This window comes from Acinonyx jubatus, chromosome A1 (genome assembly GCF_027475565.1).
Source record: "Acinonyx jubatus isolate Ajub_Pintada_27869175 chromosome A1, VMU_Ajub_asm_v1.0, whole genome shotgun sequence".
In the NCBI taxonomy this organism is placed as follows: domain Eukaryota; kingdom Metazoa; phylum Chordata; class Mammalia; order Carnivora; family Felidae; genus Acinonyx; species Acinonyx jubatus.
Window position 1 is genome coordinate 164,315,002 of NC_069380.1, and position 21,822 is coordinate 164,336,823.

General features: G+C 36.4%; 1 pseudogene; it reads right to left on the reverse strand.

Annotated features, from left to right (window-relative positions):
• Positions 1-647: 647 nt before the first annotated feature.
• Positions 648-21,822, reverse strand: part of LOC106979781 (60S ribosomal protein L29-like) — a 158,900-nt pseudogene continuing 137,725 nt past the window's right edge.

The following is a 21,822-nucleotide window of genomic DNA, read 5'->3' on the forward strand; positions in this document are numbered from 1 at the left end:
AAAAGAGACTTTTCTGAGCCTTTGGTTGCCTTGGTTGTTTCTACATTGATCTTTTAAAATTCCATGCAAAAGAGGCAATTATCTTTTATTTAATTTTTATGAGACTCTTTTAAGTGAAAAGCTTTTTTAAAATTTCTTTCTATAGCTCAGATACTTTCCTAATTCATACATAAGACTTTCTCATTTGTTTTTTAGATTGGCAATCACAGAGCTATAGAATTATAGAATTACTATTAATATTTCTGAGTCTTTATAGAAAATGCTGTGCATGGGTAAATATTTCTCATCTATGCTCAAGACTGTTTCTGAACATTATATAAGTAGATTTTTTTTGTTTTTCTCAGGTTGAACTTGTGCTTTGATTATTCTTTATCAGTCAGTTTTTTAGGTGGCACTTCATATTTGCTCTAAGTTCACTGCAAAACTTACACAGTTAATTATTCTTCCAAACAACTCAGAGGTAAAATTTTACCCACAGGCCGATTTGTTTAAATATGTAAATTTCCTTCAAATAAGGAACTAGAAAAATTGTGAGAAATTCTAAAAAAAAATTATTTGTACAAAGAGCACAGGACACCAGCCCCATGCTGACAGAAGCCCAGGTGTCACACCAGTCCTTCCATCCTCACATTGGCAAACAGAAACCTCTACACTGGAGCCTTTCTTGGCGACTGGGCACTTTTGGAAGACTGAGCCACAGCAGGAGCTGGAGCCAGAGTCACAGCTGCAGCCTGGGCCTTTGTTTGCCTTGGTCTTGGATTTTGGCTGGCAGAACCTGAGACCCTTGGCAATGTGGGCATGAGTGTGTTTCCTGAGCTGAGAGTAAGCAATGTGGGCAAGTCAATTGAGCTTGAGGCTACTGCCCTTTGGGATCTTGGGCTTGACCTCCTTGGGCTTGATGAGGACGTTGATAGCCTCAGCATGTGCACTAATGGCCTTGGCGTTGTTGGCCTGCATCTTCTTATGGCCCTTTTTGTTGTGCTTCTAGGCAAAGTACCTATTCCTCAGGAACTTCAGGTCTAAGTTAAGACCCCAAAAGATTCATATCTTTGCGACTGGGTTTCTTGATGCCATTTCTCTGCCATTTTCGTGACTGATTGTGTGTGGTGTGGTCCTTGGACTTGGCTGTGTCTGCACCAAAGCCCACAGCCCTCAAAGTGCCTTCTTCTTCTTCTTCTTCTTTTTTTTTTTTTTAATGTATTGAAGCTGTTTTCTTTGCATTGGAGATCTGGATCATAGTTTAAATCATTAACCTGATAATGCTTTATAATTACTCATTATCAATGAGGACTCCATGGAACCCTCAATAATAAATTCTATTTGAGAGATTTAAAGAAATTAAAACAGATTGAAAATCAAATTTCAAGAGCTCTTAGAATTATGGGAAAGAAGTACATAGTTAAAGAACACTGTGCTAGGAGTAGCTAGCTTTTCCAGACTCCATCAATACCAGTTAGATACAGGTCACTAGAGCACACACAGAAGAAGACAGTGGGGCTGTGAGTGGACATGGACACTTTACAATCAAACTTCTCTTGCCATGTTTTTTCTTATATTACCAAAAGCTATGATTGAACAACTGGTATTTTTAAAAAGATTTTTCCTCTTCCTTGGGTTCAAAACCATTAAAATTGCTGACCATAATTTCTTAAGCACTAATTAGAGGGCAACTGAAGAAAATCTAGGCAGAGCATGGACATAAGCAATGAATCATGTTAACCACAAACCCCAAAATGCTAACTAAGTCTTTGATGAAATTCCCAGATAAAGATAATTAGCAACATTTCCCTTTGTTTGACTTTTCTTTTGCTTCAGAAGAGAACTTATTTTCATATCACGTGCTTTCTTTGGGGAGAACAATCTGGAATTTCTTAGCATATTTTGTGGTATTTATTTTTCTCTTGATGTATTTCATTCACTGAATTCAAAACCTACAGCATTTTCATCTTATTTGCAGGGCTCCACAATGTGAGATCTCAAAGTACCAAAAGCTATTTAGCTCAGGTTATGTCAACATAGATTGGGTTTGTTGTATCTGGATGCTGGTGCTGGAAAACAAAACAAAACAAAACAAAACACCTTGTTCTTCACTTGATTCTGGCTCCTTACTTCCATAAGCTGCTGGCCATTTCCCCTTCGTTACTTATTTATTCAGCCTAACTGCCAACACTTTTGACCCATTGTTGAGCTTTGATATGTCAACTCTGCTAGATTCTCTAGACTTTCCTTTTATACCCAGAGCTATAAGCATTTATTAACTGTGATCTTAGTAGCAAAATTAGGTCTATATTCAACTATGACCTGATTCCTATTCCCTAGCTTTGAATAGAAGAACTAATCTAGCTCACTTTTTTTGTGTATGTGTATGTCTATCCAACTCTTCTCATGGAGAGTAAGATAAAGATTCATGGTAAGTTAAATTCTATTAACTACTTTCAGAATCTACTATTCCAACCTTCTTCATACACATATATAAAAAAATTAGTAATGTCCTGCTGTCAGAAAAGAGAATATTTGCGTTGAAGAGTGAAAAATGTTTCTCTGACTCTTACCTGTGGAATTGGAGAGCAGATTTGAACTCAATTTACTGATATTTTGTCTTCATAAACACTGAAGCTGAATGAGAACAATGTAGCCTGCTTCTCTAAATTCTTCTTGAACCCTTTATGTGTGTGGGTGATGTAAATCTTCCTCAATCACTAATGATCCCATTATTCTCTGTTCACCTATTCTCTGTTCAGTTATTGTCAATGATTCTCATTGACTCTCAGGGAGAGCCTTTTCTCTTCAGTTGATTCAAAGATCTTTAGTGTTACTTCCAAGTATTTCTCTTTACACTCACCAAATGGCAATGACTCTTCAAGTCTTCTGTATACACCCTATTCTCCAGACTCTTCTCTCTACCCCACATAATCTTGTATTTACCCAAAATGTTCTTTAAGCCTGTTTAGGAGCAAGTTTATTACATTTATATTATTTTATTTTACATAGAATTGCATTCTAACAGACATCACTTTTGGAAGAGTTTTAGTCTCTGTTCTCATTTAGTATTAATTACATGTTTCAGAGATTTTTCGTAGTGTGTGATCTCTTTCATTCAGATACATACACATATGTATATATGTGTATATATATATAAGCAGGGTTGATAATCAAAATAATTCAGTGACTAGAAAGGCATAAGCATAGAGTAAACAAATTAACAAAACAAATCAGTAGTAATATGGCCTATTATATTACACTGGAACATGCTGGCTGAACATTAAATATGTGCGTGTCTGTGTGTGTCTATGTGTCTAATAATTTACAGATATGATTGGCAGAAATGATGACAGGTTTGCATTTTGGAGAGAGATATCTTTCTTTATAGAAAGTTTAATCTCCCTTTCAAGTTACAGTGATTCTCTGTAAGTTCTTAGATGCTAACTCTAAGTTGTCACCAATTTATTTTCATTTAGCTAACAAAATGAACCTTGGACTCCCTAACTAATATCTTGTCCTTGAGAGAAATATCATTGGCCTAGGGGTAACACAATTAATCTATATTGAAGTAAAGATCATTTATTTTTTTAATAGACTGCAGACATGAAACCTCTTTTTAAAAGACATCTTTTATGTTTGTTAGCTTGTTCAGCTGTTTAACTTTTAAAAAGATTGTGAAAATACAATTTCTTGAATTGCATGAAAAGTTAAAGTTATTACCGATTTAAATATATCAATGATATTCCCTACCTGGTATGCTTACAATGTTATAAAATATTGTTCTCAGTTCATTGAACTACTATTATAAGTTTTTACAAAATTTAGTTAAGCATTACAGTGATAGATCATTGATACATAAGGATGTAATTCAAAGTAAGTAACTGCAAATTTCATAAGGCAAACTTTGATTGTAATGTGAATTATGTAATTTTATTAGATAATTATACTTCAAAAATTGAAGCAAAAGTAAACAGATTTAGCTTCTGTCAGATTTAAAGCTATCAGCATTCTTTTCAGTATCCCTCTAGTGTTATTAACATCATATGACAAGTCTCTGATAAAACAATATGTAGGTGGATTTTTTCCTCTGGCTTATACCTAGGTATAAATGTTAATTTTTTTAATGTTTTATTTATTTTTGAGACAGAGAGAGACAGAGCATGAGCAGGGGAGGGGCAGAGAGAGAGGGAGACACAGAATCTGAAGCAGGCTCCAGTCTCTGAACTGTCAGCACAGAGCCCGATGCAGGGCTTGAACTCACAAACTGCGAGATCATGACCTGAGCCAAGGTTGGACGCTTAAGGACTGAGCCACCCAGGCGCCCCATATATCTAAGTATAAATATTAAAAGAAATGAAATTTTAGATTACTAATGATGAAAATTTAAATGCTGTGGTAGCCTATTAGAGAATAAAATGTTGATAAATGGAACCTAGTACAATGCTTGAATCACAATTCATATTCTGTTTAAGTAAGCATTTAGATTAACCCACTGATTAGTTATCGGTGAAAACCATGTGGAGTTTTCAGATAACATAAACTAGAAGGCAATGCACACTAAACGTATACTTTTTATTAAACAAGAATTTATGTTATACCTTAAGGAAGAGGCATTAGTAGAGAATTAGTAACATTGTGTTTAGCTACTTTTTAAGATTTTTTTTCTAATTATCCAGAAACATTGTTCTTTCTCCATTCATGTAATTTTTTATTTGTAGACTAAAAAGGATAATTTTATTCATATAAAAACTTTAGACTTTTCTTGGCAATAGACTGTTTTCATATGAAACCACAATAAATATTTTAGGAAAGAAATTAAAGACATATAGAAACAAGGCACATGTTGAATTAAGAGACACACTATCCTACTTTATAACTGTTATGCTAAATACTCTCTGTAGTGGTGAAATTTACCAAAGCATGGCAAATTTGAAGAACAATTATTCATAGTCACAATCATAAATGACAGCAATCATGAAACTGTCCTTAAAATACCATCTTTAAACAAAAATAATTAGGTAATAATAAAAATATGGCCTCCAACAAAATGTTCAAAAATAGATTCAACCTCTTTTAAGTATACTAAGAAATATATATGTATACCAGGAAATTTTTATTAGAACCTTATTTGGCATTCCTTTTTCCTTCTATTAATTAGGAGACTGTTTATATGTGTATAAGGCAAAATTCTTCTTTTAGGTTTATTATGTATGAGAACATACCAGGAACATAAAGAACTACTCAAAACAATGTAAAGAAGGATCTATATGATCTAAATCCAAAATTGGAGAGTTTAAAAGATGACTCTTCTATATGAAAAGAAATTCAAATGTTTATACCCTTTGTTAAAAAAAATCCCTATCTTCAGATCTAAGCAGTTGAAAGAAGAGAGAAATTTAGATCCAGGTTCTAAATCTAGTTGGTATTTATAAACTTCTGAATATAAAATAAAGTTACTAACACAGTGTTAGTGATGAACTCCTCCTAAGGTGGCCCTCAATAGAAATTTCAGTGAAGGGGTACTCAAATGGCTATAGATGAGAGATTTTTGAAATTCAGTTAATAATAACAATTGCTATTACTCATTGAACTGTAACGAATATATCTGAAAGTATAATCTGTAGGTACTAACATTTTACAGATTAGGAAGTGATACCTAATTTGGGTAGCTGGACTGCTATCACAAAATTAGAGATGGGGCGCCTGGGTGGTCAGTCAGTTAAGCATCCGACCTCAGCTCAGGTCATGATCTCACGGTCTGTGAGTTCGAGCCCTGCATCGGGCTCTGGGTGACAGCTCGGAGCCTGGAGCCTGCTTCGGATTCTGTGTCTCCTTCTCTCTCTGCCTCTCCCCAACATGTGCTCTGTCTCTCTATGTCTCTCAAAAAATAAGTAATGTAAAGAAAAATTTTTTTTAAAATTTGAGATAGATCCAGGTATAGAACTTTGGACTGTCTGATATCAGCATTGGTATCCATAGTGCTACTTTTCAGCTCCTGAATTTTTTTCTATAGCACTTGGATTGAATAAACTTTTAGTTGTTTCTGATGGAGAGTGCATTTTCTACATGCATAGTCACACCCCAAATCCTTTAATGCAATTAGGGAACTGCCTAGGGCATTGTGGCATGAATGAAATATTATCCTTTTCCTTGATGACCTAATACAATAACTTTTTTGAGAAGCTACTATGTTTCATTGTATTTATTTACACATATAGAAGTGGGAAGTGCTGAACTCATGATGCCTTGTACAATTTTAGACAAAAGGTAACTTTTATACTGCTTCACTTATGACAAGTAGTTATTTCCCTGGAAGAGATATTGAGAGATTCAAGAAACTTGTCAGTGTAGCGAGATTTTGGAACTTGTCAGTGTAGACCCAGGAAATAAACTGCAAAAACCTTGGCAACATAAAATAATATAATGGTGACTACAGTTTGGACTTTTGTCCAAAGAAGTTGGGAGACATTGTAATATCAAAGCAAAGGCTTAACTTGTTGGGATCTGTATTGTAGCAAAATGACCTTGGAGCTGTGTGTGAAGTTTGGTGTGAAACGAGGGTAAACCAGAGTTAGAAGACAGAATTTAGACACTATTTCAGTGGTTCAGAACAGAAATAATGAGGGCCTGAATGTTAGAATGAATAAGAAGAAAGGTTTTGATTGATACAAATAAGGGCTACCATTGAGAGAGCTTCATGAATCACTGGTTGGGAGAGGAGGGACAGAATATTTAAAGAAGAAATGATTTGAAGTTTTCCAGCTTGAATAATTATTGGAATTAAAAGTATCAATGACTCAAAAGAACATCAAAGCACTCTGGGGAAAGTGAGTTTTCAAGAAGTGATTCTAGAAGCCCCTTTTTACTTTCTGAAGAGAGAAGGTGTGTGTGTGTGTGTGTGTGTGTGTGTGTGTGTGTGTGTGTATTTTTATTTATATATGCTATATATATATATATAATGCTACATATATATAATGCTATATATATGCTATATATAGATTATGCTATCTATATCTATGTGTATATCTATATACTAATATGATGTTATGGTATTTTGTCATGAAGAAAGACTAAAGTACTATTATGGAGTTGTTTTGTTTTGTTTCTTTTCTTTCTGTCCTCTTGTCTCTGAAGATTTCCTGTATTCTGACTGTTTCCCAACACTAACCTAGTTAGTTTTATTTACTGAACGGTAAACGAAGAGGACTCACCTAAAGGTTCTTGGTTTTGTTTTGCTTTGCTTTGTTTTGTTGTTCTTCTGTTACTGCTAAATCCCATGTCAGGAAAGGACTTAAGATAGCACCAAATCTCGAACAGGTTCAATCAGTTTGAAATTGCTTAAGACTACATTCCAATATTGTTTGTCAGGCCAGAATGGAAGTAAAATTTCCAGACCTCTAGGAAGACACAGGAAGTAGAAAATGAATAAGGCTGATAGTTATTTAGTGGTTGTAAGAGATTGCTGTCTTTACTAGCTGAATTTTTAACATTTTTTTAAATATCACATTTTTGAAGAAGAGCATTACCTTTGTATATCAGGACTAATCATTTCCACTAGCTTGATACCCTGACCAATAAATTAAGAACTATGTTATGGCAGCAATGGCAAATGAAGAACTCAAACAATTACCTGGAGAATACAGCCACTGAACGTAAAAACAAATAAAAAACTGTGATTATATACAACAAGATGCACTACCATCCTGATCCATCTCAAAAATAATTTCCTGATCTATGTTTGGAAAAGAACTGCATTCTGTAACACGTTAATAAAAGTAAAGGAAAATAAATGCAAAGAAAGGAGGGAAGGAAGGAAGCAGCAGCAATCGCTACACAGATTCTAGCTAAAGTTTAAGTTATGGTGAAGGTAAAATATAGCATATACCCGTAAAATTCTTCTAACCTTTATGTGCAATGGCAGAGTTGAATAGTTATGACAGAGACTTGTATAGCTCAAAAAAGCTAATATAGTGACTATGTGGCTCTTTACAAAAAATGTTTGCAAACCTTTGATCTAGTTAATGTTATAATGTTTTTTATTAGGTAATTAGGCATTATTATAAACTTGTTACATTTATATGGTGGTTTATACACACACACACGCGCTATTTAACGTGATAAGATGTAATTCTCTTATTTGTTTTTTGCTTACCTAATAAAATCATATGACCATATGTTTATAATTTCAGCAAGTAATTTATGTACAAAGTCATATTTGATCACATTTTTAATCCTAGTATGTTAGATTTCACAACCTTCCGGCATCATCTCAAACTACTAGAATATTTAAACTGATTCATAGTCAAAGAACTTTGGCAAAAGACTGATCTATATCTCTCTGCCTACATACTGGATTCATTGACCAAATGGTACAATAATCCTGACTAGAAATAAATAGTGAATCACAGGCTGAAAGCTACCTTGAGAACAATTTAATATATTCTGAGAAGAAACTTCTTTAAGACAATTTGACTCTATACTTGTACTTCTTTCTAGTATTGATATTTTGTTGTAAAGATTGTGGTACAGATACTATGTAATAATTACCTAAGATTTATATTAGAACAAGAAAAATACAGCATATAATTTTTTAAATAGGTATCTTGTTTTGCATCCTGTAATAGTTTGAAAAGAGGACTGTACTGAAAAACATTGAAGCAAAACTCAGTGTTAAAAGGAAATCTATTTCTGGTCAATTGACTTTTGAAATGATTTTATAGTGTTGAATATACTTTGAATGCCCTGTAATTTAACACCAGAAATTCATAAGTTAGTATGATATTCTCCAAATGAAAAATTAACTACTTTTTAAGATAAAAGTGTGATCAACCTGTGTGATTTTATCTCTGAGGAGATTCTATGGGCTACAAAATGTTCAAGGTGTTTGGGATATCAGTGTACAATGATTGATGTATAAACAGTTCCTTCTCTCAGTGACTTTCCAATACAGTGCATGAGATAGAAATTAGACAAAAAAAGTAAAGGTAAAATAGTATAGTATAATAAAATATAAAAATAGTGTAATAAAATATTTAAAAATAAATTAGTATAGTATAATATAAGGAAAGGAAAAAGACTAGGGTACAAGGATAATCACTGTTTTTATGATTTATAATTGGAAATAAATGAAGAAAATGTCCAAATGTAAGGATTAACGACACCAATTTATAGTCTTACCAAGCGTAGGGAAGAAAAAATTGCCAGGTATGAATCTCACTCCCATGTCTTCTGAAGTGCCTAGGAGAAAATTGAATGGACAATTATTTAAATGTTCTGTATGTGGGGTGAGCGCTTTGGTGACTTATCCTTGAAGCAGCACCATGAGTCTCTAGATGAACAACAGCAATCCTGTCCAGCTCCCAAGGAAGGCATTAAGGGATGAGGTGGGATTCAGAGTAGAATTAATCTTAGAGGTACTACAAAAAATTTATTAAAAGAATAGGGCAGGGAATGGGGAAGATGGCGGCATAGGAGGACGCTGGGCACACCGCGCGTCCTGCTGATCACTTAGATTCCACCTACACCTGCCTAAATAACCCAAAAACCTCCAGAGGATTAGCAGAATGGAGTCTCCAGAGCCAAGCACAGACGAGAGGCCCACGGAAGAGGGTAGGAAGGGCGGCGAGGCGGTACGTGCTCCACGGACTGGCGGGAGAGAGCCGGGGCGGAGGGGCAGCCTGCCGGCCAAGCAGAGCCCCCGAGTCTGGCTGGCAAAAGCAGAGGGGCCTGGCGGAGTGTGTTCCGACAGCAAGCGCGACTTAGCGTCTGGGATGTCATAAGTTAACAGCTCTGCTGGGAAAGCGGGAAGGCTGGAGGACAAAGGGAGGGAGAGTTGCTGAGCCCCCAGATGACAGAGCTCAGCTTGGTGGGGAACAAAGGCGCTCACCAGCGCCATCTCCCTCACCCATCCCCCAGCCAAAATCCCAAAGGGAACCAGTTCCTGCCAGGGAACTTGCTCACTCTCCGCAAACACCCAATTCTGTGCTTCTGCGGAGCCAAACCTCCTGCAGCAGATCTGACTCCCTCCCGCTGCCACAGGGCCCCTCCTGAAGTGGATCACCTAAGGAGAAGCGAGCTAAGCCTGCCCCTCCTGCCCCCGTGCACCTTGCCTACCCACCCCAGCTAATACGCCAGATCCCCAGCACCACAAGCCTGGCAGTGTGCAAGTAGCCCAGACAGGCCACGCCACCCCACAGTGAATCCCGCCCCTAGGAGAGGGGAAGAGAAGCACACACCAGTCTGACTGTGGCCCCAGCGGTGGGCTGGAGGCAGACATCAGGTCTGACTGTGGCCTCGCCCACCAACTCCAGTTATACACCACAGCACAGGGGAAGTGCCCTGCAGGTCCTCACCACGCCAGGGACTATCCAAAATGACCAAGCGGAAGAATTCCCCTCAGAAGAATCTCCAGGAAATAACAACAGCTAATGAGCTGATCAAAAAGGATTTAAATAATATAACAGAAAGAGAATTTAGAATAATAGTCATAAAATTAATCGCTGGGCTTGAAAACAGTATAGAGGACAGCAGAGAATCTCTTGCTACAGAGATCAAGGGACTAAGGAACAGTCACCAGGAACTGAAAAACGCTTTAAACGAAATGCAAAACAAAATGGAAACCACAACAGCTCGGATTGAAGAGGCAGAGGAGAGAATAGGTGAACTAGAAGATAAAGTTATGGAAAAAGAGGAAGCTGAGAAAAGAGAGATAAAAAAATCCAGGAGTATGAGGGAAAAATTAGAGAACTAAGTGATACACTAAAAAGAAATAATATACGCATAATTGGTATCCCAGAGGAGGAAGAGAGAGGGAAAGTTGCTGAAGGGGTACTTGAAGAAATCATAGCTGAGAACTTCCCTGAACTGGGGAAGGAAAAAGGCATTGAAATCCAAGAGGCACAGAGAACTCCCTTCAGACGTAACTTGAATCGATCTTCTGCAGGACATATCATAGTGAAACTGGCAAAATACAAGGATAAAGAGAAAATTCTGAAAGCAGCAAGGGATAAACGTGCCCTCACATATGAAGGGAGACCTATAAGACTCGTGACTGATCTCTCTTTTGAAACTTGGCAGGCCAGAAAGGATTGGCACGAGATTTTCAGTGTGCTAAACAGAAAAAAAATATGCAGCCGAGAATCCTTTATCCAGCAAGTCTGTCATTTAGAATAGAAGGAGAGATAAAGGTCTTCCTAAACAAACAAAAACTGAAGGAATTTGTCACCACTAAACCAGCCCTACAAGAGATCCTAAGAGGGTTCCTGTGAGACAAAGTACCAGAGACATCACTACAAGCATAAAACATACAGACATCACAATGACTCTAAACCCGTATCTTTCTATAATAACGCTGAATGTAAATGGATTAAATGCACCAATCAAAAGACATAGGGTATCAGAATGGATAAAAAAACAAGACCCATCTATTTGCTGTCTACAAGAGACTCATTTTAGACCTGAGGACACCTTTAGATTGAGAGTGAGGGGATGGAGAACTATTTATCATGCTACTGGAAGCCAAAAGAAAGCTGGAGTAGCCATACTTATATCAGACAAACTAGACTTTAAATGAAAGGCTGTAACAAGAGATGAAGAAGGACATTATATAATAGTTACAGGGTCTACCCACCAGGAAGAGCTAACAATTATAAATGTCTATGCGTCGAATACCGGAGCCCCCAAATATATAAAACAATTACTCATAAACATAAGCAACCTTATTAATTAGAATGTGGTAATTGCAGGGGACTTTAACACTCCACTTACAGAAATGGATAGATCATCTAGACACACGGTCAATAAACAAACAAGGGCCCTGAATGCTACATTGGATCAGATGGACTTGACAGATATATTTAGAACTCTGCATCCCAAAGCAACAGAATATACTTTCTTCTCGAGTGCACATGGAACATTCTCCAAGATAGATCATATACTGGGTCACAAAACAGCCCTTCATAAATTTACAAGAATTGAAATTATACCATGCATACTTTCAGACCACAATGCTATGAAGCTTGAAATCAATCACAGGAAAAAGTCTGGAAAACCTCCAAAAGCATGGAGGTTAAAGAACACCCTACTAAAGAATGAGTGGGTCAACCAGGCAATTAGAGAAGAAATTAAAAAATACATGGAAACAAACGAAAATGAAAATACAACAATCCAGACGCTTTGGGATACAGCGAAGGCAGTCCTGAGAGGAAAATACATCGCAATCCAGGCCTATCTCAAGAAACAAGAAAAATCCCAAATACAAAATCTAACAGCACACCTAAAGGAACTAAAAGCAGAACAGCAAAGGCAGCCTAAACCCAGCAGAAGAAGAGAAATAATAAAGATCAGAGCAGAAATAAACAATATAGAATCTAAAAAAAAGGTAGAGCAGATCAACGAAACCAAGAGTTGGTTTTTTGAAAAAATAAACAAAATTGACAAACCTCTAGCCAGGCTTCTCGAAAAGAAAAGGGAGATGACCCAAATAGATAAAATCATGAATGAAAATGGAATTATTACAACCAATCCCTCAGAGATACAAACAATTATCAGGGAATACTATGAAAAATTATATGCCAACAAACTGGACAACCTGGAAGAAATGGACAAATTCCTAAACACCCACACTCTTCCAAAACTCAATCAGGAGGAAAGAGAAAGGTTGAACAGACCCATAACCAGCGAAGAAATTGAATTGGTTATCAAAAATCTCCCAACAAATAAGAGTCCAGGACCAGATGGCTTCCCAGGGGAGTTCTACCAGACATTTAAAGCAGACATAATACCTATCCTTCTCAAGCTATTCCAAGAAATAGAAAGGGAAGGAAAACTTCCAGACTCATTCTATGAAGCAAGTATTACTTTGATTCCTAAACCAGACAGAGACCAAGTAAAAAAAGAGAACTACAGGCCAATATCCCTGATGAACATGGATGTAAAAATTCTCAATAAGATACTAGCAAATAGAATTCAACAGAATATAAAAAGAATTATTCACCATGATCAAGTGGGATTCATTCCTGGGATGCAGGGCTGGTTCAACATCTGCAAATCAATCAACATGATACATCACATTAATAAAAAAAAAAAAAAAAAGAGAAGAACCATATGATCCTGTCAATCGATGCAGAAAAGGCCTTTGACAAAATCCAGCACCCTTTCTTAATAAAAACCCTTGAGAAAGTCGGGATAGAAGGAACATACTTACACATCATAAAAGCCATTTATGAAAAGCCCACAGCTAACATCATCCTCAATGGGGAAAAACTGAGAGCTTTTTCCCTGAGATCAGGAACACGATGGGGATGCCCACTCTCACCGCTTTTGTTTAACATAGTGCTGGAAGTTCTAGCATCAGCAATCAGACAACAAAAGGAAATCAAAGGCATCAAAATTGGCAAAGATGAAGTCAAGCTTTCACTTTTTGCAGATGACATGATATTATACATGGATAATCCGATAGACTCCACCAAAAGTCTGCTAGAACTGATACATGAATTCAGCAAAGTTGCAGGATACAAAATCAATGTACAGAAATCAGTTGCATTCTTATACACTAACAATGAAGCAACAGAAAGACAAATAAAGAAACTGATCCCATTCACAATTGCACCAAGAAGCATAAAATACCTGGGAATAAATCTAACCAAAGATGTAAAAGATCTGTATGCTGAAAACCATAGAAATCTTATGAAGGTAGTTGAAGAAGATATAAAGAAATGGAAAGACATTCCGTGCTCATGGATTGGAAGAATAAATATTGTCAAAATGTCAATACTACCCAAAGCTATCTACATATTCAATGCAATCCCAATCAAAATTGCACCAGCATTCTTCTCGAAACTAGAACAAGCAATCCTAAAATTCATATGGAACCACAAAAGGCCCCGAATAGCCAAAGTAATTTTGAAGAAGATGACCAAAGCAGGAGGCATCACAATCCCAGACTTTAGCCTCTACTACAAAGCGGTAATCATCAAGACAGCATGGTATTGGCACAAAAACAGACACATAGACTAATGGAATAGAATAGAAACCCCAGAACTAGACCCACAAACATATGGCCAACTCATCTTTGACAAAGCAGGAAAGAACATCCAATGGAAAAAAAACAGTCTCTTTAACAGATGGTGCTGGGAGAACTGGACAGCAACATGCAGAAGGTTGAAACTAGACCACTTTCTCACACCATTCACAAAAATAAACTCAAAATGGATAAAGGACCTGAATGTGAAACAGGAAGCCATCAAAACCCTAGAGGAGAAAGCGGGAAAAGACCTCTCTGACCTCAGCCGTAGCAATCTCTTACTCGACACATCCCAAAAGGCAAGGTAATTAAAAGCAAAAATGAATTACTGGGACCTTATGAAGATAAAAAGCTTCTGCACAGCAAAGGAACAACCAACAAAACTAAAAGGCAACCAAGGGAATGGGAAAAGATATTTGCAAATGACATATCGGACAAAGGGCTAGTATCCAAAATCTATAAAGAGCTCACCAAACTCCACACCCGAAAAACAAATAACCCAGTGAAGAAATGGGCAGAAAACATGAATAGACACTTCTCTAAAGAAGACATCCGGATGGCCAACAGGCACATGAAAAGATGTTCAACGTCGCTCCTTATTAGGGAAATACAAATCAAAACCACACTCAGATATCACCTGACGCCAGTCGGAGTGGCCAAAATGAACAAATCAGGAGACTATAGATGCTGGAGAGGATGTGGAGAAACGGGAACCCTCTTGCACTGTTGGCGGGAATGCAAATTGGTGCAGCCGCTCTGGAAAGCAGTGTGGAGGTTCCTCAGAAAATTAAAAATAGACCTACCCTATGACCCAGCAATAGCACTGCTAGGAATTTACCCAAGGGATACAGGAGTACTGATGCATAGGGGCACTTGTACCCCAATGTTTATAGCAGCACTCTCAACAATAGCCAAATTGTGGAAAGAGCCTAAATGTCCATCAACTGATGAATGGATAAAGAAATTGTGGTTTATATACACAATGGAATACTACGTGGCAATGAGAAAGAATGAAATATGGCCTTTTGTAGCAACGTGGATGGAACTGGAGAGTGTGATGCTAAGTGAAATAAGCCATACAGAGAAAGACAGATACCATATGGTTTCACTCTTATGTGGATCTTGAGTAACTTAACAGAAACCCAGGGGGGAGGAGAAGGGAAAAAAAAAAGAGGTTAGAGTGGGAGAGAGCCAAAGCATAAGAGACTGTCAAAAACTGAGAACAAATATTCATGTGAGAGAGAAGCCAGAAATTTCCCCTTGATCACAATGAGAGGTAAGTTGTCTTTAATATATAAGAAACAGGTGTTAGTTTCCTAGATGCTTGTACTGTTATTAGAAAGCTATCCAGGTAGCTTCTTGTTGGAGAAAGGACAAGTCAAATAATTTGGGGGGGGGGGGAATTGGAGGGTTTAGTTGAGAAAATATAAACCCTGGGTACAGGCAAAGAAAATGAACGTGTTTGAGATTTCTGCCTGTGACATAGTGGATTCCTGAGACAGTTCTAAAATAGAGCTTCAAATGACATGGCTACCAATGACATGGGAATGATGAGGCCTGGAAGGTCTATAGTAGGGAGGAGCACAACTGCAGATAGGCAAAATATTCAGCTCAGCCTGGCACGTGACCCTCCATATGAGCCATCATTTTACCACCAGTACAACCATGCAGACCCTTGCTGGGATCCAATATCTTAATTTCCCCAGTAAGGGCATAAAACAGGCAACCGTACCCTAATTTTGTGCATTGCATTTAAGCTGTCCATGCCAGGAACAACTGTGCAGCCAGCAATCTTCTTGGTTGATTCAGGAGGTAGATGTTTCTCATTCTCAAATTTTCTTTTTGGGTCAGTAACTGGGAATTCCAAAAAAATAAAAATTACAGTTATGATTGGGGAATATACATTGAAACAAGAAGAATGGATTATCAGTACATGTGTGTATGTATGTATGTATGTATGTATCTATTTTTCTCTCTGATCAGTATCTGGAGGTTGTAATAACTTTAAATTTATAATGTAAACTGGAAATTAACTACAAAATTAATCAGTAGTCATGTAGCACCCCCTCCATCAGCCTACTTAAAAGTATCCTAAATGAACATGTAGTCCAAGTAAAACTGAACAAATACATCCTTAAAACAAGTCTCCTCTTAAATATTTTTAAAACTCTAAAAAAACAACAAATTAAAACAAATCTCCTCCTCTCAACAATATCCTTGTCTCTATTTTTTTCCTCTAAATAAATTTCAGAGAAGTCAATGAAATCAACAGAGAAATATAGAGACTGTGCAGATGGAGTGACTTTTAGAAGACAGACTGATATCTAAGCCTTTTAGATTTGACTAAATCTGCTTGAACATATGAAAATAAAAAAGGAAACATATGAGCTGCTCTGGAAAGGAAATTAAGCTCTCAGTAGAATCTATACAAATAGAAGAGTTTTTCCCTTTTGTTTTGGTTTGTTTTACATATTAGGCTTCCATATAAGATCTTGATTTTAAGGAAGTGGTTTGTTGCTTTAAAAATGCATTTTCAAGGATGTTTCTAATCTGGTTTGATGGACTGTCATTTTAAATTAGATGAACATGAATTAAATAATACCTACATCATTAGCTCTATGTCATCAAGCTTGCCCCTTGGTTTCTTTGGGTCTCAGTTCTAGTATTTGATAAACACGGATAAAAAATATATTTTTAAAATTTTTTAATGTTTATGTATTTTTGAGAGACAGAAAGAGAGAGACAGAGTGTGAATGGGGGAGGGGCAGAGAGAGAAGGAGACAGAGAATCTGATGCAGGCTCCAGGCTCTGAGCTGTCAACACAGAGCTATGTGGGGCTCGAACTCATGAACTGCGAGATCATGACCTGAGCCAAAGTCGGACACTTAACTGACTGATCCACCCAGGTGCCCCAGGGATAAACATGTTTTATGATATTCCAGAGTTGCTTTTGTGATTAAATGAAAAGCATTTATGATCAAATGTATACAAGTATACAGACCATTTTATCCTCCTTTCCTTGCCTCTGTATTAGATCTTTTTCTAATATGAAATGTTCTTTCACTGATGTTTCTTAGACAAAAGCATATCACCAAGTCTTGGTAACAATTGTGAGAAAACATTGTTTAGGTGAAAATTTTATTCATTTTTATTTTTTTAATGTTTATTTATTTTTCAGAGTGTGAACGTGAGCGGGGGAGGGGCAGAGAGCGAGGGAGACAGAATTGCAAACGGGCTCCTCACTCTCAGCACAGATCCTGATGCGGGGCTCGCACTCACGAACTCATAAGATCACGACCTGGGCCGAGATCGAGAGTAGGATACTTAACTAACTGAGCCACCTAGGTTCCCCTGTTTAGGTGAAAATTTTAGATAAACATTGTTTACTTTACATATTTCAAGCACCTATAATAATAATCTTAAGCCATTGATATTGTTTCTGACACTCTTCAATTATTTTGGACTGGAAAAAACTTTGACAATTGGCTTTTTTGTAATATATACACATTTATTTACACATCTCAATAGATAGATAGATATTAAGCATTTACCAGGCAACAGCTAGACCTAGTGAATATAGTGACTCAGTAAGATACAAACTATAATCTCACAGGTCCTGCAGAAAGTTAGAGTGATGACACAGAAAGTGTCTAAGGGACTAGTTCAGATCCGATGGCCAGCAAAACATTCTGAGAAAATCACATGTAAGTTTAGGTTAAAATGAGTTCTCCGTAGAATGAACTCTCCCTTAGAAAGATGACAGGAAGAAGAGTTCAGTTCAGCTGGAATAAGTGGTAGAAAAGCCTTAAGACTGGATTGACTTGAGATATTTGAGAAATAGACCAAAGTCCATGGGTCAGTATTTATGGACAGAGGGCAGTGGCAAAAAAGGGGATTGAAGAGAGCAGGGCGTATAGGTAGAGCATCTCTGTAGGATCGTATACCTTAGGAGGCTTACTGTAGGGCCAAGATATAATCTTTTTGTTTTTAAAAGGCCCATTTTTGTTTCTTTGTTGGCAAGGAATAGTCAGGGGTCAAAGAGAAGCATAGAGACCAGTTAGAACACCAAGGTAGAGAATATGTCTCAGGTAGCAGTAAGGGAGATGGACAGGATTAGACAATAACAGGTTATTCCCCATAGCATATGGTTTTATTCATTTACCAGGCACTCCCCTACACACACACACACACACACACACACACACACACGTTATTTTAAATTTCTCTCATTACATTATTGAATCTTTCCTCAAATGTTACCTTTCATCTATTTTAGATGAATTCTGTCCGTTTCCTGAGAATGTATTAATCTGATATTATCAATAATAGTCACAGAAAGCTAATTTGACTATTCAAAAACTTTTCCACCAGTTATTCATTTACTATATCATCTTTAATAAGTGTGTGTTGAGTGTACCACTGAATGAATGAGTGAATCAATCAGAAGATGGGATGAAATTTTCATATCTTTGTTTACAGCCTTCAAATTCTAGCTGTGAACTTCAACGTCCCTAGAGATGCCTTCTTGTTTCTCTGGTTGCATCAATCATCTGTCCATGAATGATCAGGACAGGTTTTATCAGTGACTTTGGTGAATATTTGATTATGCTTCTTCATGCTTTATCGCACTTTGCTTGGTTTGTAGGTGCTCCTGGAACATCTGCTTTTTAATTGGTTGATTCCAAGTCTTTTTTTTTTTTTGGTTGCTATTATATTTATTAATATACTTATTAAGCTGTCTACTACTCTGTTAGACATGTTCAAATAGTTTAATTAATCTTCTTTTTTTGCTTTTTTGATCCAAGTACTTAATTTTTATTAGAAATAGCAGCACAAGCAACTGTCCCCAAATTTGCTCCATCTTTATATTCTTATTCAGCATATCTTCTAGGTAAACATTTCTACAGTTAAATATTCATTTGCTTACTTATCTTTTACTTATTCTGAACTTCTGACTAATCGATGGCCCTTTAATATATTTAATTAGAGTTAGACATTATAGAATAAATAGAGAATATCTAATCGGGCAGTCTCAAGCTTGCCTTTAACAATGCAGTATTTTTACAAATGAAATCATAGCATACAAATAAGAAAATAAAAGAGATAATAGAAAAGTTGTTCTTTCTGAAGGAGCTGGTGAGATGGAACCTTCTAGTTTGTTTCAATTTCCCATAAAGTTGCTTCTGATAAGATTGGAGGAACCCATAGCCTCAAATGAATCCAGATTGCAAAGAATGGATTTAATACAGCTTCTTATGTTACAGATGATGACACAGAAATCCAGAGAAATTTATCCAATACAATGCAGCCACCTCGAAGCATAAGTTGGGGTGGCTTCTAGACACCGGGATCATAAGGTAGCAGTATTAAAAAAATCAGAAAGTCTTTGATGTTAAAAAGACTTGGTGTTAAGTACTGCCATTTACTTCTTATCACTTTTGTGATCCTGTGAAATTTACCTACTTTCTCTGATAATACAGGCTTTTTAGGAAGTTGTGATAATTGCATGCAAATAAATGATAGTGTATAAAATGTCACCATATTCTATTCAGTACTTTCAGTCATCTTATGGTTTACATAGATAATATTATTCCATTTTACAGATGAAAACATTGAAACCCAGGTATTAACCCAGTTAATAAGTGACTATTCTAGGAATTGAACACATAGACATCTGATATAAAGTTCCATTATATTACTGACAACAGATGTTAATTAAAAAAGAAAGGGTGATGGAGAACCAACAGTGCTATATGTATTTAATGTTTTGCATTGCACTTCCAACATAACAATCTCATTTTTAGTCCATACCAGCCTTATAAAGTAGATTTTGTTACTCTTCTTTCACAGAAAAGGGAACTGCAATTGAGGGGTTAAATAACAATGTCACACAAGTAGAAATCAGAAAACTGGATTTTACCTCAGGATTTTTAATCAAGGACTATTTGAAATTCATGGTGATTTTTCACTCAAATATACGATTCTATTAGAGCCAGATTGAATCTGTTTTGTTACTTGGGACAAGTGGAAAGAACCTACTGATCCTTGCTTCCTGTCTTTTCCTGTCCACTTATTTTTGCTAAATCTCAAAATTACACTATAAAACCTGGAATTATTTAAGAACACAGCAGCATAAATTCTTCTTGTATTTAGGGAAATAGGCAGGGCTTCTTTTCTTCTTTCCTTGAACCTCTTGGTACTTACATAATGTTGAAAGCATCATTAGTGAGATGCTCATCAGAATTTGATATGTATGCTGTGTGTCTAATCTGGGAATCTAGCATCTTGGAACATGCATCAGTGCCTGCTGGCACTCCAGACTCATGACAGTACTTACAGAAAACGCTCTGGCAGGCCACAACATAAACAGAGCACATGGAAATTACTCAGGATAACTTCCTCCAGGCTATTCTTTCAGCCACAAGACAATACAATACCAGTGTTCATCTAGTTCTGCTGGAAGTCAAATGACTTCTGAGTAGCTTCCAACATCCTCATTCTTAAATTATGAATCTATCTTCCAACCACAAAAACCTGCTTAGTGTGTATTTTCTAGTAGTTAAGAAATTCACACACCCACAGGGAGCTAACTACATATTTCCATTTTCTTATTTCTTCTGTCTTGCTTTCATAATTACATGTCCGGACCATCAAGAAAACACCCACCACTTTTCTTATATCCATTCCCACAAAACCTAATAAAAACATTGACACCTACCTTAAAGTTCTGTACCATTTATCCTTTTAACTGGTTATAAATATCAATAGGATTCCATTGCGGAATATTTTAAAATATAAAAAAGCATAAAGAACAAAAAATCCTACTGGAAGTACTCCTATATTAATGTATTTCCTTTTGGTGCTATGCTTTGAATGTATAAATGAATGTGTGTCTGTGTAGGAGCCAATATTGATATTACGTTGTATGTAGTAGGTGTATTTATTTATTTTCATCTTATATTGTGAACAGATCATTAAATATTTAACAGGTTGCAGAATATGCCGTCTCATGATTATTTCAAACAATATTTAAGCATTTTCCTATTGTTTGCAATTAGATTCTTTCCAAATGCTTCTCAGTAATTCTGATATTAATCTATTTGTGTGAATAACCTTTGATTATGTCTGACTGATTCCTTAGGACAGAGTCACGCAAATAAATAAAAGCCTCTAGAGGATTACTTCATTTTAAATTTCTTAAAATAGTTTGACACAATTAGTTTTCTAGAAGACTATGGAAATTTATGCACAAAACTGCCACTCTTTCTGGTTATTGTAAAGATACCAATGTCTAGTTTTTGTAAAAAACTTAGAAAACAAAGGAAAAAATAGAGAAAAAACAAAAACTACACCAAGTTATACTTCACCAGATTACCCTAAAGACATTTTTGGAGCGCCTGGGTGGCTCAGTCAGTTAAGCATCTGACTCTTGATTTCTGCTCAGGTCATGATCTCATGGTTCATGAGGTCCAGCCCTGGCTTCTGGTTCAGTGCTGACAGTGGCGTGGAACCTCCTTGGTTTCTCTCTCTGCCCCTCCCCCACTCGCACTCTCTCTGTCTCTCAAAATAAATAAATAAATAAACTTAAAAAGAAAAAGACATGTCTTTCCATACAGATATATGGATAGCTAAATTATAGATGTAGTGAAATAGAGAACTAGAGAGAAAAAAAGACAAACGCTAAGATCTTACTACAGAGATGAGTTCCTAATTCTTTCATTGAATGCTATGACATGCTCACTTTATTTGTTTGTAAATACTTTAATATGAAAAGAAAAAAAAGTTATTACATATATTTATCAAGTAGAACATTTTGG